Raw genomic sequence first — 18,801 nt, 5'->3', positions numbered from 1 at the left:
CACTTAGGGACAAGGTTTAGTGGTGGCCTTGGCTGTGCCAGGATAACGACTGGACTTTGATCTTAAAGCCCTTTTCCAACCTGACCAATTCCATGAGCTCCGGAGGCAAAGCCTGGTGCTGGAGGAGTGGGAAGCAGCGCGGCTGCAGCTGCATGGAGAGCGAGTGCCACTAGATGGTGTGGAATAGCCATCAGGGGCTGCATACAGCTCCCTGTACCCCTGCCCTGGGCCTGGGAATTCCATGCTGTGGAGGCTTGGGGTACCCCTAACTGTAGGTTCCCTTCCTGCCTTCTGCTGCTACCCTGGGGGAAGATAGAGATGGGAAGAGCAGCCAACATAAATACGGAAAGAAACCTCAATAAGGTTCATGCTCCTGTTTCTAGCATTTAAATGAACGTCACACTAAAGTCATTGATCTATTGATGAGCCAGATGGCAGACACATCGTCTCTCTGATTTGGATTTCATCATCCTGTCAGCAGAAATCATGGGAAGCTTTCCTGGGGAAACCTGGGGGGAAAACGGGAAGCTGGTACTCCCAACTTTGCAAAGGGAAATAGTGAGCTGTGGAATGTGCCTTCATTTGGGTTGTTTGAAAAGCAGCGTGGAAGCCTGGGTTAACTCTCAGCTCTTGGCTGCGTGGCCAACGTGTTTGTTTCTCAGTTATGCATTTTGACACCCTGTTTTGCAAGGGCTTTGCACAGAAATGCCTTCTTTTGAAGGAGAAAGCTGTTGAGGTCAAAGGGAACAGTGGCTGCAGGCACTTTGTCCCATTGTGAAGGTTAATCAGCAGTGCAAGCACAAGACCTTGCTGAGGAGGGTGCCTGTCCTTGCTGGCACTGGGAGGAAGGTGGCAGCGCGGTAACAGCTTGTCTGGAGTCCATGGCTTGTTCTTCGTGTGCTTCAATGGTCCTTGAGCTCTGCGGCCGAGGTAAGTGCGTTGGCTTCCTGCCTCTGAGTGGGATTTGAGGGGAGGGTGAAGGCTGGGCTGCTCTTCCTGGCTTGGGAGCTTGACTGCAGTCAACACAGCGCTCCTGTCTCAGTTACATCTTTAATGACTCAAATGCTACTGCTGCCTCCTGTGATGGACACCATAGATGAAAGTGAAGCCTCTTGAGCGAGAAGGAGCTTTGAGAGCTCCTGGGTTTGTGTTTAGGCAAGAAACAGGGCTTGGGCTCACTTTGTGCAGCCTCTTAGCTCAGGGGAAGAGAAGACCAAGGCAAGAGGAGCTCCATGGAGCCCAGCTCTGGCAGCGCTTCCCCATCAGCAGAGTTGGGTTCGGTGCCATTCAGCTGTGCTCTCCCCAAGTCGTTCTTTGTGTCTTCTTCCCATATTTACCCTTGCACGTAGTCCCAGCAGTGTTTACTCTGCAAAGATTCCTCCTAGACTCAGCTAAGCACACAATTTACTGAGCTAACAAGGGCTGGCATTTATTGTGGGTATCTCCCTGCACTTGTGCTTCAGTCTCTGTTGACAGTCGGTGGGAAGCGTTAAAGCAAACAGCAGTGGGAGGCTTGGCTTTGCCTGCACCAACCCTGCTCTGAAGTAGCTGGGCAGGCTCCCGGCTTGATGCTGGCCAGAGCTGGCTCCCACCAGTCTGCTGCCAGGGAGGATGGAAAAGCCTTTGTGAAGCAAGTGGGCTGTGGTGGCAGGATTTCAGTGTTGGAGATGCAGCTCTCCTTGCTCCTTGGTGCGTGTTCACCTCCTCCTTGTTCCCCTTGAGCTGTGCACTGGGTGCAGCTCATCTTTCCTGAGTGGGCAAGGAAGCAGCCCTATGAAGTAACTCAAGTTGCTCGCAGGCAAGTTTCTGGGGGGGGTTAGCCCCAAATTTGCTATTGCCCAAATCATTGGGCTTAGGGCAATTTATAGAGCTGAGGCCCCTGATGAGCTTTAAAGGTTCCTTCCAGCCCAGGCCACTCTGGGATTCTATGGTCTTGGTGTCTCTCTGCAGCAGCAGGAATGTTCCCTGCCATCTCTTTGCCCTGTGCTTGGAAGAGGCAGCTTCCCCCTTGCCTCCTGTTGGGATGCTTGAACCTGTTGCTGAGGAGCGTTCGGTTCCTTGTGCAAACAAAGCAGCCAGGGTGATGTGAAGGCATGATGCTTTGTGATTACTCTTTGCATTTAACAGGGTTCAGGGCAGGTCCTCGGCTCTGGCAGTTCTCTCTGCCAACTGGACCACGCTGTACCCCAGCAGGATGCATCGCACTGCTCTGCAAAGGCTGGTGAAAGCAGCTCGGCACTGCCTTCCTTTTGACTCTCACTTCTGTGCTTTCTGATCCCTGTAGCTGGAGCTCTGCAAAACTTCATCATTTCCATCAGCTGCTCCTCTCTGGAAGGATGCTCCTCCATGAGCAAGCCTGGTGCTAGAGGATCTCTGCCAGTTTGCCTGTCCTTTAACTCCTCAGCAAGCCAGCGGTTGTCAGGGATGCTGAGCTGGATTCGTGCTTACCTTTTGAGGGCACAGATTCCTACCACATCAGAACGCAGGCTGCAGCTAACGCTGCCCCGTCTCCCTGCCAGCTCTGAGCCGTCAGAGTTTCCTACTGGCAGAAGGTGAAGGCTCTGGACTCTGTTGCTTGGATGTTCTTGGCATTAACTGCCTGCAGCCTCTGCTGAGTAATGAGAAGCAGAAGAACGCTCAGGTTCCACCCTGGAATGGAGCTGGAGCAGAGCTGCTGCTGAGCTGGGGCTGCTCCAGGCTCTGCCATCCAAACCTGGGCGAGGGAAGGGACAAAGGTTCAGGACCCCATCCTGCATCCCTGGCAGTGAATCGCTGTTAAGGGGATCAGTACCAGCAGCCTGCAGGAGAAGATGAACTCTTCCCAGTGAACCTCATGGGGTTTTACTGCTCCCATTGCCAAGCACTTTGCATGGTGGAAAAGATGCCTGCACCCTGCTGCTGTGCTCAGCATTCCCACTGCGTGCTCAGCAGGGTCCAGGAGCCAGGGGAGGAAAGCATGGGATCGGAGGAACCTGTTTGCTTTCGGACCTGGCAGCTCCTGTGCGTGCTTCACACTGGCTCTGCCCCTGACCCACAGGGCTACAGCTGTCCTCAGCCTGGCCCCTCATCGGGCACTCTCAGTCCTGCATTCCCTGCTGGAAGCTATTTGCAGGGAGGGATCAAAGGCATGGCTGGGAATCCTGGTTCTGGGAGGTAAGGGAGGCTGCCTGGGTGAAGTCAACTTCTGCTTCAAAGGCATTGCAGAACATCGATGCTTTGGCTGTGGCCACTGAGCAACACTGCCCTTGGCTGTGCTTGGTGCTGCTGTGGGATGGCGAGGAGGAACGGGCTGTGATGGTGAACCTGAGGTTCTGCTGCTGCCCCATCACCACTGGGCTCCTGTGAACCCCTGCTCCGTGTGCGACAGGGATGCAGGGATTCACCTGGCTCTGAACAGCAGAGCATCCCTCTGGATGCAGGCAGGACTCAGCGAGCAGCTGCTGCTGGAGGCTTGGGGCACACTCACTGCTTGCTGCTTCTTCTTTTCTCCCAGTGAACTGTGTTCTGTTTCCCACCCCCTTTTGTGGTCTCCTCTCTCATGTCCAACCCTGATCACTGCAGTCTGTGGCCTGCGCTGTGGCTCCATGGGGCAGACAGTGCTGGCTGGCCAGGGGTGGTCCATGGTGGGGTGGCCTCCATCTCCCCCTGGCTACATCCACAGTGACTGTAGTGGCACTTAGGGGCTGGGTGTGAAGCTGAAAGCTGGCTCTTAATTGCAGGGCTAAGCTTTAGAGTGCCTGAAGGTGCTGGAATTGGAGCTGCTTTCCTTCGGAGAGGCTCTGTCCACAGCACAGTGTGAATAATGAGGAGCAATAACCCTGGCAGGCAGGAGCAGCCCTCATGGAGTCACGGCCGTGGGTGAACCACAGACCCCACGTTGGCAGCGTGGGGACAATGCTGGGAGCAGCCTCAAGGGCTTGGGGCTGATGGAAGTCACCTTGAGCCTTAACGCTGGAGACAAAAGCATCTCTAGCAGAGAGAGCTTGGCAGCACCAAGTGCCCACAGGACAGGGCTTTATCCTCCCTTATAACCAGGGCAGATGTTTCGGTGGCCATCCCCCTTTGGGCAGGACCTGCTCCGGCAGCCGGAATGCCATGGAAGGAACGATCTTTTCCAAAGCACTGCTCCCTGCTTCCCAGAATAGCATCTGTCTGCAGCGTCTGCCTTGATTTATGTGCACTTCAGAGGCTGTTAAAAATAAGCCACCCACGAGCTAAAATTACATTGTCTGGGATTATAGTCAGCTTCGTGGACAGGGCGCCTGTGAAAGGAGGGGGAAACGGGTGTTTGGGTGCTGATGGGGAGCAACAGCTGTTTTCTATAGGGAAGAAAGCTGTCCTTTGCCTTGGCTAAACCTATTATCCAGGGGTAGCGTCGGCACATTGAGATTGCTTGGAGCCAGCTCCCAGGGAAAGGCAATGGGCTCATTCCCACCTTGTCCCTGCTTAGGTCCCCAGGACTGGATGTGCAAGAGATAAATGCATCATTTAACCCTTGGTTTACATGAGAACTCCTTGCTTGGTGAGCAATGGGTTTATCTGGTTGTGGAAGAGCCTCTGCCTGCCCCACCACCTCTTGGGCTGCAGCTTTGGATACCTGGGTTTAGTGTACAACGAGCTGCTCTTGTTTCTTCATTAGGAAAAGCCCCCCTCGAGCCTGTCAAACCCAATTCCCTGCAGTAGAAGCTAATCCGCTTATTTCTCCCCATCTCTGGATGATTAAATGGCCGGATTATCGAAGCAGTGATTTGCGATGAGATTGCATCATCAAGGCATAAATATTAGCTTTGGGCTCTTGGCTCCGTGCTGGTGAAAGGGGTAGAAGGTGTTCTGCAGACAAAAGCCAGAGGAATGGAATGAGAAGAGCCTGGGGAGCTCTTGGTCCCAGTGAGGTCTGAACCCCCCTTGTCTGGTGGAGGTTTAACCTTTACATGGACCACGTCCTGTGAGTAACAACCAGCTCTGCCTGGTAACCCTCATACCCTGCTGTGTCCCGAGGTGGAGCAGCCCTTCTGCTCTGCTCAGAGCTCTTCTGAAGTCATTTGTTAGCCTTTTCCTTGTAGGTGTTTATGCAGCCTCTGCCTGGCAAAGGGGAGCATAGGGGGTCCTGGTGCATCAGCATCCTCACCCACCAGTGGGTACCATGCGGCCACTGGTCCATGCACAAGCAGCACTTCCAGGCCTCCTGTACTGGGGGATGCAGCCTTTGGAGGGCAGTAGAAGCAGAAGGACAGAGGAAAATAGTGGCAATGGGGGTGCTGGGATGCTCTGGAGGAGGGCGGTGATGTGGGGCACCTGACTCCTGATGTACACAGGGAAAACAGGAACGCCTGATCTCCCATGCTGTGCTTCATTGCTTACTGCAGGCCTCTGGATGCACGAGTTCATAGAGCCATGGAATGGTTTGGAAGGGACCTCAAAGCCCTTCCAGGGACCCCTTCCACTGGAGCAGCTTGCTCCAAGCCCCTGTGTCCAACCTGGCCTTGAGCACTGCCAGGGATGGGGCAGCCACAGCTTCTCTGGGCACCCTGTGCCAGCGCCTCAGCACCCTCACAGGGAAGAGCTTCTGCCTAAGAGCTCAGCTCAGCCTCCCCTTGGGCAGGTTCAAGCCATTCCCATGGGCTTCAGGAAGGGGATTTAGGAAGAAAATCTGCTCACGAGGATGTGTGGTCTTGTAGGTAGAGGAAGGTGAGTGTGTGTGTGTGTGGTGTTGCTCCTGCCTTAGGGACCAGCAAGCCTGGGGCTTGTTTTCTGCCTGGGATACACTAAACCCAACTGGCTTGAGTATTCTCCAGGCTGTTGGATGGAGGAATGATGGTGGCTGCAAATGGGGGTGCATCGTTTACAAGGTGAGCCTTCTGCAGGGGCTTGGCATCCTGAGGTTCAGGAGCAGGGGCATCGGAATGAACCAATGCAAACAAAGCGTTGCAATAATAGAAGTGTATTAAACATCACCCTGATGATTGAAACCGGAGCGGGAAGCGCGATCCTGCGGCTGCTCCAAGGAGTTCAGGGGGAAAATAAGACTGAGTCAATGTTTACTGGAGCTCGGGCTCTCCGAATGCGTTATTGCTTTGGGAATGCTCGGCTCTGCTCCGTTAATACCTTCATCTGCTGGGTTAATGCGTGCTCTGACAGCGGGTGGGAGCAGCACGGGTCAGGCCCTGCCCATCAGTCCCAGCCTGCTGATGCTCATCCCCCAGTCCAGCCCCCAAAGCAAAGGGATTGCAAATAAGAAGTAATTAACTTTATCAAATGGACATTGCTCTTCATAACAACGTCAGCACTGCCTTTATAAACAGAGCTGGGGGGTGACTGCAGCAGAGCCCAGGTGGGAACATCAGAGCCGTGTTTTGGGCTGTGGTCTCTCAATTGCCGCTGTTGAGATGCGGTGTGGCCAAAGGGTGTTGGGGTGGGACGTGGGTAGGCATCTCAACAGCCTTTGTGTTGTTCCAGGTGAAGCTTATCTTAGCATCCCAGCCTGGTTTGGGTTAAAGGGACCTTAAAACCCATCCAGCTCCAACCCCTGCCATGGGCAGGGACCCCTTCCACTGGAGCAGCTTGCTCCAAGCCCCTGTGTCCAACCTGGCCTTGAGCAGTGCCAGGGATGGGGCAGCCACAGCTTCTCGGGGCACGGACCTTTCATTTCAATGCATTTCTTGGCCACAATAAACAGGATAAATTCCACTGTACAGGTGTAATTCCTTTGGATGGGGCTCAACAATGGGGTGTGTATGGATGAGCAGCTCCACCTGCAGCAGTGCTGCAGCTCTGGGGGGGGGGAGTGAAACCATCTGCAAACCCTCTCGATTCAATCCAGAAATCCATCTTCTACTTCCGATTTAAAACCCCAACCATCCCCATCCCCGCACCCGAATCTCATCAGTGGGAACAACCACGCTGGCTCCGGGATCTTGATCGTTCCTGTCCTACACATCTGGAAGTGTAATTCAGGGGGATGCTGTCAGCTCCAGCTAAGCTGCATGAACCCGATGGGAGCGATGCTGCAGCGCGTAGCCCTTTGTCACACGCCTCCTTGTACCAATATTGACTTTATAACACCTACACTTTGTTCTCTTCCTTAACAGGACAGCTGCTAAGTGCTGGTAAAACAAACATCACATGCTCCGTGGGGCTCCGGCAAGGGCTGCAATCAAGCACACTCTAATAACCGCTTAAATGCTCTCATCAGCCTTGTCCTTGCTGTTTGCTTTAGGACACGGTGGTTTTTCCTCCTCTCTGTATTTGCTCGGTGACAGTTGGAGTTAGAGGTCACACAAAGCAAATGCAGGTGCAGGGTTCTTCCCTTCCCTTCCCTTTCCCTTCCCTGGGTTGTGTCTCATGGTTGGGTTTGGCTCGTTCCCATCAGTGGCTGGGCTCTGAAAGCATCACCTTGTGTTTTGAGGTTGGGTTAAGCCGCTCTGAATGCATCTCCTTATTCCCTCCTGGCAGGTTTTCAAACCCAGACAGAGCAAAGGAGAGGTGACAAGAACCATAAGAGCTCATTGAGCAGGCAGAGGGGGCATCCACACCACCCACCCAACATCACGTTCCCCCTTTGTGCAGCAGGAACTGGACCGGTTGCTTGGGAGAGGCTGAAGGATGAAGTGGAAAACCATTCACCCCCCCCAGGGCAGCAGCTTTCTCCACCTCTTCCCAGGAAGCTGAGGGCTGACGTTGCTGTCTCCTGGTTTCTTGCTTCGCTTAAAGTCACCCTGTGATCACCGTGTACCTGCAGCCTGCGCCTTCAAAGCCACCACTATAACGTCCAGCAGGTATTTATTATATAGGTAATAGTCATACATATATATATATATATATATATATACATAGAGAGAGCTATATTACAGCTAGGTGAGTTATCCTAATGGGAGCATAACCCCCTTCTCCAGGGACTGGACACCCCTCCATTAGGTAGCTGCATCCCAGGGTCCGATGCTGTACATCCCACCCAGCATCATACATCTTCCTGCCCTGCCGGGTACCACGGGATGCAGGAGGATGCATGGGACAGGTCTGGGACTGGGGCTGGAGGATGACTGGAAGCACTTCCCAAAGAGCAGCAGGGAATATGTGTTTCCCAAAGCCATGTCTCTTTGCAGCACGTTGCTCCCAGCACAGCCACTATGGCAAGTCTCACACAGCCCCTTGCATTCTTGGCTCACTGACCTCTGGCAAGCACACAGCCTGGGTGGCTCAGTGGCCGGGCTGGATCTCCCAAAGCCATTCCAGCCTTTTCCCTACAGCACTGCTATTATATATATAACAGGGCTCCTGGAATCTGCTCACCCTAGAGCCAGCTCCATCCCAGACAGCCCAGTATGTGCTCTGCATCCAGCTGCTTCCCTGTTTCCATGATGTTTTGCCTGATCCTGCAGCTCATGGGGCTCTGCACAAGCTGTGTGCTGCTGTCCCAAATTACAGTATGATTCTGAGCTCATGTTCTGGTGGGGATGGCAGAAGAAAGCAGCCTTGGCTGGTGTAGAGGCATGGTTTACAGGGGTGCATGTGCAGGGCTGTGCCTCTTGTGAAGCTACTGGAGCCTGGTGGCTGCTCTCCCTTGCAGAGCCAGGCTTGCCAGCACATCTGCATGGCCCAAAGTCAAATGAACTGGTTGTTTGACTGCTGCAGGTTGGGGCTGGGGAGGAAGATGCTCTGCTCAAGGACATCTTACCTATCAGAGGCGTGCAGAAGATCATGAAGGGTTCGGATGCAGCATCCAGATTGACTCCTGCCATTGGTGGTGGGCATCAGAGTTGGGTTCCTCTCTCCCCCAGTTGCTCTTTTGCCTCTGTCTTTTCTATGTCAAGATTACCTGCTCCCATATGGGGCTTTGAGCACCCTGCTCCAGTGGAAGGGGTCCCTGCCCATGGCAGGGGTTGGAGCTGGAGGAGCTGTAAGGTCCCTTCCAACCCAAACCGTGCCAGAATCCATGCTGCTGTTGGAAGCAGAGGCTGGTGCCCCAAACCCCATTCTGAGGGGCAGACGTGGCTCCCTCTGAGCATCCATCCCTCCTCAGTTTGGATGTCAAATCCCTCCTTACACCCCCAAATAAACCTGTTCCCTGTTTTAACTTGATGAAATCTGTTTCCATCTTATAGGAAAGCTGCCACCTTCGGGGGACAGATCACAAGGTGCGAGGACCACTCCATGTGAGCAGGGATCGATGTGGAGGCCGGGATGAGGATGTGGTATTTAAATCACTGGAGAGCCCCTTTGGATGGGAAATCAGTAAGTGAAACATGGGAGATTGATTTCAAATCGTTTTTATGGCCAGGACTTCAAGCTGTTGTCAATATTCCTGCATAAATAATGACAGCCATTAGGAAAGGGGTAGATGTGCCCCATAGTGTGACTAGATAAACCCTGGGGCTGTGGGGTGGGGGGGTGTAAATCACACCACTGCAAGTGAAGCTGCTGACACAGCCAACAGCAGCAGCCTCTTCCTCCCTGGCACTAACCAGCAGCAAGCTGCTGCATCAAGCAGTGCTGATGGAAAGGAAAGGAAAAGAAGAGGTTATAATAGGAAATGATGAGCTGGGCTGATTTGATGTCGCAGCTCTAAATGGCATCTGTTGATCTGTAACAGTAGCAGCAAGGGTGGATGCTCCTCTGCCTGTATGGGGAGCACCCATGGGAATGGGGGACATGGTTCTGCCCACTGGGTGAGTGGTACCCGAGTCCCAGGGGATGGGGTTGGCATAAGGCAGCACCGGGTGCCCATGGGATCATTCATCCTTGTGTTTTCACCTCTTACTGTGACCCTCCTGCCATGGGGCTCCCCTTGAACCCCCTCATCACACAGAGCTTTGCCTGCCCCAAGAGGCCTTTCAGCATCACCCATGGGTGCCAACTGCTTTATCAGTTAGTTGTTTTCCCACTTCCACCTCCCTGGCCAGCCCCATTCCCGCTCTCCCCTTGTCCTCCATCCTGAAACAATAACCACACTGCCGCTGGCACCCGCTCCCAAAACATCCATTACCTTGGGCTCTGCAATCAAAAGCCATTTCTAGTAAATGTGTTTGCTTTGTACTGAATTACTCGCAGTGCTGCCAAGTACAACCACACCAGCTGTTAATTAGAGTTGAGCTTTTATTACCAAAAAGTCTGCTCTGTTGAGATGGAAAATGGGAATAAAAAGTCATTTAACCTATTGTGATGGGAAAATAAACGATGACTTGTTGGTTTAATTAAACTGTCTATTTATCCAGCCGCCCCAGCGTTTGAGCATCCACTGGGTTATGAGCGGCGTCACCCTAGCTTGGCTCCCGTTGTCTGCCTAATCCGTGTTGTCTGAAGTGACAGTTACCTGCTAAATGGCCCATTGAACCCCACCTGAAGTCCCGCGCATCCCTTGGTTGCTGGCTTTGATTCCCTCCACGCACTGAGGAGCCCCCATCTCCTTCCCACCCTGCTCATGCAAGGAAGGGGCCTTTAAACTCGGCCACTTCCAGCCCCCTGCTATGGGGCTCCCTCCTCTCGCTGCCGGGTGCTTCCTCTGCGGAGCAGAGCCGGTCTGGTCGGGCTCTTTGCTTGCTCTTTGGCACTGTTTGCGTAGCCCCAGGGCTCGGTCCTGCATTTATCTCCTCTTCAACCAGCGGCGGTTGATCGTTAAAACACATCAATCACCCCCGAGCCTTTAGAGGGCTTTTGAGTGGAGACACTGCTCTTGTTTGCCTTCCAGAAGGCCAGCGCTGCAGAGCACACTGAAGGAGCACGGCCCCATCCGAGCTGCGAGCATCTGGGTATGCCCCAAGGCTAAAGAAGCCCTGTGATTTGAGGGGACACCTTGGTGTGGAAGCAGCAGCCAGGTCCTCATAGGCTGGTTTACATCCGATGCTTTGCTGCATCTCGCCCTTGGTATCATGTCCCTGATGGAGGCTGTGGGGCTCCTCGGGGTGCTCCTGGGTTTCAGATGCTGCAGCCCCATCTCTAGGGAGCAGTTTGCACTCTGCAGCCAGTGTGGCTTTTTGGGTGGTCTGAGCGGTTGGCATGGTATGGGCTGGGGAGATGCTGCCAGACGGGGTTTGTGTGGTCTGGCTGCGAGGAAGATGTTAATGCATTCGGTGGTTGGCTTGGCTGAAGCTGCTGCAGGGATTCAGTTTGGGTTTTTACACTCCCTAAGTCTTATAAATAGATATTGCAGCGCTCAGGAGCGCTGTGCGCAAATACGGGCACACTTATTTACTTTACAGGGAGGAAACCTTGCCCCGAGTAAGAGAAATCACTCGGTGTCTGCTCCATGTAGGAATAACAAGCGTGGGGAGGGACAAATCGCCTCGGGGCATCGGTCAGGCACACAATAGCCTCTCATTAGTGAGGGGTTGTGACCTCAAGTCATCAGCGCCTGCCTGAAGCACATGGAATAAGGGTGATGGCTCCCGCTCATCACCTGCAGGCAGGTTGGGGCCTGGGAGCTGCTGCTGGATGGGAAGGGTTTGGGGAGCTGCCCTCGGGGGTGCGGTGCTTGGTGCTGGTGGTCCAGCTCCTTGCGCAAGGAGACCTGCAGGAAGCAAGCAGGGAGAAGGGGATGCTCATCCTGCTGCATCCCGGTCCTGACCCGGCCAGGGATGCCCTGGTGCTCCCAGGGAGGGAGGTGGCTCCTCCGCAGCCCACAGTCGCGATGCTCAGCGCTGAGGAAGCTCCCTGCATCTTCCTGCTCTGGTGCAAATACTGGCTAATGAATGGCAGCAACCTTATCTAAAGGGCGCTCCTGACGCTCTGTTCGTGGCCGCAGCAGAGAGGATTAACTCCCAGCAGGCGTCTGTTAAGAGACAGAAAGGAAAAGGCGGTGTTGGAGCTGGCCAAGGGTTTTAGCAGAGTCCTGCTGGAGCTGTGCAAGAACAAAGGATGCCTGAAACACCAGGGCTTTAAAGCAAGGCGAAGATCATCTCGGGACCTGTCCAGCTCCATCACTCCCAGGCACCTTCATCTCTGCCCCCCGGGTTTGCTGCCTGCAGGCAGGAGGATCCTTGCTCCATACAGGGCTTGGAGGTAAAACCCCATTACACTTGTGGGGCTTGGGGCTGGCTGCGGTGGGGGCTGGTTAAGTGGTTATGGCAGGGCTCCCCCGAGGGTGATGCAGCCTTGTTTGATCCACGGATGGCTGCTCTCTGTGATGGTTATTTCAAGCAGTTTTGCTGAATCCTGTGAATTAGTCCCGTTCACTCGGGAGTGGTCACCTTACAGCAACCGAAGGGGCTCGGATGAGCTCCCCTGTGACTCGCAGCGGGGTTATTCCTGCTCCCCTGCAAAACTCACCCAGTTATAAGAGGTGATGGGGAAACTGGTGGAGGTGGTGCTCGGCTCTCACTGGTGATGCTGCTTGCACTCATTCTGCTTTTCACAGGGTAAAGGACAAAGTGGCTGCCCCATCCCTGGCAGTGCTCAAGGCCAGGTTGGACACAGGGGCTTGGAGCAAGCTGCTCCAGTGGAAGGGGTCCCTGCCCGTGGCAGGGGTTGGGGCTGGATGGGCTTTAAGGTCCCTTCCAACACAAACCCGTCTCCGGTTTCTATAGCTTTAACCTCCGAGCACTGTCATTGATCTTTGTGCCTCTCAGACCGCAGGAAAGGAGCAGTTTGTTAGGACAAGGATGCCGACAGGATCCAGGCCTTTGTGCTGCAAACCTGCCCTGGCAGCGCCTCTCCAGCTCCCGCAGCTGTAACGAAGGCTTTTGCCATCAGATGTCAGTGTGGCACAAGGAGTTGGGGCGCTGTTGGCTGGCTCTGGGTGTAATCCATGGCAGCAGAGCACAGAAAGCCATCTTCGGGCTCATCTGCAGCCCGCAGCAGTCATTTTATCATTGGGGGGGATTGCTGCCCTCATCCAGCGCCAGGAAAAGACGATCGCAAGTCTCCGGTGCTTAAATCAGGGCGAGATGTGTGCGGCCAGCCCAGGCCTCTGCTCCTCCCTCTGCGTGTTCAGCGTTTTCATCCTATGGACTCCATTGGGCTTCCTTCACACCCTGGGATGCTCTTGCCTCCGTTCTGTGCGTTTGAAACAAGAAGCAGGAGAAGATGTTCGTGTGTTGATAATGTTCTGGGTATCTTCCGTGCACCAAACGTAGCTAAAATAGGGAGGAGAAAACCCCAGACATCGTGATGCTCTTGGCTGCTGCCTGACTTCTGTGGTCCATGCGGAAGGGAAGGCAGGACTCCACAAGCATGGGTGAATATGGATATTTGGGCAATGCTTTCTCTGACCCTTTCATGGGATATTGTCCCCCCAGAAGTCACATGCTTCACTTGCTGAGCCATCGGTGAGCCCAGAGGGTGAAATAAGACTCATGAGGAGAAATACAGGGAAAACCGGGGCCAACAGCCAGGGCTCCAAGCCATGAAACACAAGGACCAGCCCCGCAAGGCTGCGGTGGGGATGCAGCAGGGGGTGTTTCACTGGGGCTGCATCCTGCTGGGAGGTTTTCAGCATCAGGATTTGGCTCCTAACGTGGGACTGAGCTTGTCACTAGGAACGCTCACACCAGCCCCTCTGGTTCAGCCCAGCTCCATTCCCCCTCGCAGAGCTGCTGTGGTGCCCTCCATGGTGATGCCCTCTGTGATGCTCAATGCTGCCATGGCCACCAGCCCCAGAGGACAAGGATGCTCGGACATCTAAAGAGAGGTGAGCTGGTGGTGGCAGCTTCTCTACTCCCAGCATGGGTTTAATGGCCCCGTTGATGGAGCTGTGCTTGTCTCAGCCTTCTTCATGTTGGATTTGTTAGGGAAGGAGCAGCTCCAAGGGCTGCTGAAGCCCATGGAAAGCCTCCTGTTGACCTCATTAAGGGCTGGATCGATGCCTAATGGCAGACAAAGGGCTCTGCCTGTGCAGCACTTCCAGTGGCAAGGACTTGAGGGGCCGAGGGGATTTATTTCCTCCCCGGGTAACGGGCACGCTTGGATAGTTCAGATATTGCACAGTCCCTTCTCCTGCTCTCGTTTCCATTCCATATTTAAACCCAGTAATAAGTGCAATAATCTGCATGTCTGGGATTAATAGAACGTTGTGTGTTTCTTGAAAGCCTCGCTGATCCCGTAGTGAATTTAATCTTTTATTACCATTAACCAGCTCATGTGGTGGCCAGCGAGCCTGGGGAGCAGCTTTCCAATAGCAACACATGACAAAGAGATGAAAATATAATAGCAGCCCCATTCCTCCGCTACCACAAAAGCAGCAACGACAGCAAGGCTCCAGCAAAGAGCCCTCTCCTGCTCCCAGAGCATTGTCTCACAGGCAGAGCACGTACCCGCCTGCTAACGGGAATTGCCAGGAAGTAATACTTATTGTGGAGGCTTTGAAATGGTAAAGGAAGAGCTTATTGAAAGGCATAGCCCTGGCCTAGGAGCAGCCTGCACTTAACAGCTATCAATGCACAAGTGCCAAGAGGAAAATGTTAACCTCCCTGGTGCCAAAGAGACTCGGCGGATCCATTCGCTGGCCGCTGTGCAATGCTATAAAGTAGGAATAATGGCATGCTGGAAAAGGGCCATTGCACTGCTAGAAACGCTGCTCTTGTGCAGATGCCAAGGCTCTACCTCTGGCAGAAGGCACGGCTTCGGATCGGCAGTGTCAGAGCTGTGCTGTGCCCATCGCTGCCTGCCTGGGCGCTGCAGGGAGGATGCATCGCACCCCGCTGCAGTTTTGGGGTGATTCCAGTGCCCAGGATGCTGCAGCACCTCTGCTGCTGCAGGCATCACCTCCATGCAATGGGTTCATGGAAGTGACTGGAAGCTGCCGGTGTCCTGCCGCTGACCTGCACATCCACCTCATCCAGCTAAACCCGGAGGGATCCATCCATAATTCCCAATGGGATTTGTGCCGGTGCAGCTCACTTCTCACGCTCAGACAAAGCTCTCCGGAGCGGCTGGCTGTCTCTGACACACACACCCGGCCTGGGATAACACTGCCATTGGATCCAGATGGGGAGAGGCTCTGCTCCGGCGGTGCAGAGGGAACCCATTAGCAGCACGTTGTATTCCAAGGAATTCCGTTTCAATTTCCTTCCCCATTATACCACTTATCCCCAAGCATGAACCCTCCCGGGCTCCCTTTGCTTTATCTCCACACTCATTCCCCTCATCTTGCATAGTTTCCTTTCACTTCATCCTATTTTGGTGATGTTCCTGGAGCTGGGCAGTCTGTGCCAATGGGGAGCAGGTCCGTGCGGGGTGGTCGGGTGCCTCTTTGGGGTGTGCTGGAGCATGAGCCCTGGGATACGTGGATCAGGGGAGCCTTTTTGAGGCTGGTTTGTCTTTAATGTGCAGAGATCCGGTGCTTGCTTCTCATGAGAGACTTTCAGTTGCAGCTTCTCCGAGCCACTTCAGATGGGATGAGAGGGATGCGCTCTCCAGGCTGCCATGGGAAGTCCTTCATTCCTGTCGCTGTCAAGCCTCTGAAGTGCACTGGGCTGGTTTTAAGTGCTTCAGTGCAGCTTCAACCAGGCTTTAGGGGAGCAGGGCTGTGTGGGGTGGCTTTCTCACCATGGGAAAGGCTTGGGGAGGGCTGCAGGGAGAGGTGTGTGAGCTTGCTCACCTTCTGCATTGCAGCAGGACCTGCCTGCACCCCATCCCTGTGAGGCTTTCAAACCAGCTTGGAGCACGGCTGGGTGCAAATGTGCCCTGTAATATCCACCATGTAAACCATCTTTTACATACAAACAGCCCTGCCTTTGTGTGCTGCCCAAAACCAGGACCAAATGGGGTGCACCGGGGTGAGGTTTGGTCAAAACCAGAGGTGGGTAAAGTGCTGGTTAGCGCCCAGTTTGCACACTGGAATCCCACCAGTTTGGGCAGTGTAAATGCAGGGAAGCGGCATAAAGAAGGTGTTGGATGGCAAACGGGGTTGCAGGGATTTAGTGAGAAGTGAGCAGAGGAGCTGGGCAGAGGCTGGGCTCTGTTTCTCAGCTATAAACTGCACTCAAAAGTAAGCCTTGAGATAGCGTGGTCTCCTATGACCCTAACCCTATGAGGTCTGTGTTGAGGTGTGCACTGCTCTTATTGCTGGGCTAATAAAGGTTATAAGCAGTAAAGGGAAAAGATGTAGTGGAACAGGGCTGTGTGAGAAGCAGGACCTGGGCTGCAGCTTCAGAGCTGGGCCAAGCTTTAAAGGAACCCGAGCAAACCCCAGCCTGTGGCTGCAGATGTGAGCACGATGCAGCAAGCACCAAAGAGGGCTGTGAGTTCTGGGGGGGGGGTGAAGCTGCAGGCCCTGGGTAGCTCCATCCCTGCAAGGTCTCTGCAGTTTTGGGGTCTGGTTTTAGTATGGTTCTTTGCTTTAAGAGAAGGTGCAGCAGCGGGTGCCTGGGGATGCTCTGTGTGAAAACCCACATGGGCGTTTGGTCACGGTGGAATATTGAGGTTTTGGGGCTGGAACAGGGTCCCAGCCCTGCTTTTCCCATGAGCTCAGTGCTTGCACTGGGGTTTTGTGTGTGTTCAAGTGTGTGCCCATAAGTTTATGGCTGTTTGAGGACTTGGGTGCTGTTCCCCTTCTCCCAACAGAGCTGGGTTGGGTGCTCCTTTGCAGGAGACATCACTGTGAATAAGAGCTTTGGTGTTTGCAGAGCTGGGGTTGGGGAACCCGTGCATGTACCCATGCGGGACCACCCCTCCCCAAACCCATCTCCAGCACGAAGCTGCTTTAAAAGAGCTTTTCCAATCAGGGTGTAATCACTCTAACTCACCTCCGCGCATCCTTATTGCGCTCGAACACATGCCCTGTTATGTCTTATTGTTTAATGGGTACTTGGCATATTCTTGCCATAAGCCTGTCTGGGACCCATTGGAGATAAACTCTTCCTCCATTACCATCAACTGGAAGTTTTTATGGGCTTGATGAAAAATATACCTGGGACAAATCATTGGTTTATGGCTTGGAGAAGTAAGACAGAAGAGGCCTCCAGGCGCGCAGTAGGAGCATCATCAACCATTAGCGTGAAGGTGTAATTTGTCTCTCATCCTCTTTAACATAGGGCTGAGGGATACTTTGTAGGTAAATAGAAGGTTCAGCTGTCTGCCTGGCACAGAGGAGAAGGGCAAACCCGCTTCCTTGGCAGGTTGTAATGATAGACATTAGCCACCCAATTTAGTGGAGAATAGGGTTTTCTCCTAATGAAGCAAATGGCTGCAGGTGAGATCGCTGGCTCGGGGGGAGCTCCAGCTCCTGCCTTTAGGCTCGCTGACAAGAGAAGAGGTTTATCTCCCATTCACATCACCAGAGAGGGTTCTTGGTGTTTCATTGCCCCACGCGACTTTCGGGATGTTACTGGGAGATGAATGAGGGAGGGGGGGCGAGGGGATCGCAGCACCAGTCTGTGCATGGCAAACATTAATTGTCTTTCATTCCGTATGCAGATGATGCAATCAGCTGGAGATAACGCTGCTGCCGGGTTTGGTGCCTGACCTTGAGGGGCCATGTTTCCCCTCACCTTCCTGCCCGCACATCAGAGCTCACATCTTAATTACACACTGTGATTCCGGTTCCCTTCCACACACGCAGGTCAGGGGATGTTAACACGAGGGATAGACAAGATAACTACCTGCAGGTCAGCCCTGGAAGGGTCCTGGTGCAGGATCATCCCTCTGCCTCAGCGAGAAGGAGCCATCACCAGCTGCGGAGAGGACCAGACTGGTGCCACAGGGCAGCCCCCAGTGAGGCTCAGCATCACTGCTGTGTTTGACAGCGCTGCTAAGCAGTGAGTGTGACAGGCCAGAAGGGTTTATTGGGAAAGCACTGAGTCAGCTGGATGTGTTAATGGTTAATGTTGAGATCAATACTGGTTGAATACAGAGGAAACCTCCCCTTTCATCTGTCCATCCATCTCTATGTACACCTATATATGCGCACAGTCCCCCTTCATGTGTGTGCATATATACATGCCCATACACGCCTCCATATGTATGTGCACGTGTCTTTAAGCATCCCATAGCAAAAGTGGAGCTAGCAAAGGGCGTGAATGTTCTTCATATTCCAGCCGAGCAGCTCTTGGCCGGAATTCCATCTTTTCATTAAAGTTTGATTCAAAGCCTTCATCCACAGTAGTGTTTTTTCTGTCTTTAAGATCTCAGTGCTTATAAATGTCATCACCCCTGGCTTTTACTTTGTTCCATGACCTCGCTGGGGCTCCGGGAAGCAGCAGTGGTGCTTTATTGTTCTAAGGAGCCCCTCTGCGGGTCGGGAGCCGCCGGCCCCGGGTTGCGCCTGGCGAAGCCGCCCTGGTGCTAATGTGCTATAAATAATCATCATGTAAAGAGATGCTGTCAGCTTAAATGCATCAGGCCCGTGTTCTCACCGAGTGGCAATTTGCTCTGTCATTTATAGTTACGCAAAGTCAGGGTAAAGCAGGGATATCCTCATCTGCTAATAGCTCACAAGAGGCTCTCAGTAGGGAGATGGCTGCGATGAGCAGGGAGAGGTGCATCGGGATGCAGGATCCTGGAAGCGCCTCGTGTCTGGTACCATGGCTCTGATGCTCTTTGGCTTTTAAGGCGTCTCCATTCGGGTGTTTTCCTTGCTGCTTGGGTTTCCCCAACCTCTGCTCTTGTTTTTCCAGCCCTTTGCACCTCATTTTTCTTGTGCTCTGAAAGAGAAGGCCCTGGGGAGAGCTTAGAGCCTAAAGGGGATGCAACAAGCCTGGAGAGGGGCTTCCAACCCAAACCAGTCTGGGATTCTGAGTTCTTGCTCCCAGGGATAGTTTTATTTAAGCTTGTTGAAGCTGCTTCTCTCTAACAGGCATTTTGTCCATAGCTATTGGTTTTGCCTAAGGGCTCGGGGTGCTTAACACACAAATGTTGATGTTGTATCTCCCT

At 53.6% G+C, this 18,801-nt stretch overlaps 1 long non-coding RNA gene across 1 annotated transcript; it reads left to right on the top strand.

Annotated features, from left to right (window-relative positions):
- Positions 1 to 11,753: 11,753 nt before the first annotated feature.
- LOC133221876 (uncharacterized) lies at positions 11,754 to 17,374 on the top strand. The gene is made up of 3 exons (XR_009728081.1): positions 11,754 to 11,994; positions 15,297 to 15,394; positions 17,347 to 17,374. It is a non-coding gene; the product is annotated as an uncharacterized LOC133221876 (long non-coding RNA).
- The last annotated feature ends 1,427 nt before the right edge of the window (positions 17,375 to 18,801 follow it).

This window comes from Neopsephotus bourkii, unplaced genomic scaffold, assembly GCF_033783945.1.
Source record: "Neopsephotus bourkii isolate Nb327-2 ecotype Australia unplaced genomic scaffold, CSIRO-AGI_Nbou_v1 NB_1572, whole genome shotgun sequence".
NCBI lineage: Eukaryota > Metazoa > Chordata > Aves > Psittaciformes > Psittacidae > Neopsephotus > Neopsephotus bourkii.
The sequence above is the reverse complement of the archived record's forward strand: the minus strand, read 5'-3'. Positions and strand labels throughout refer to the sequence as shown.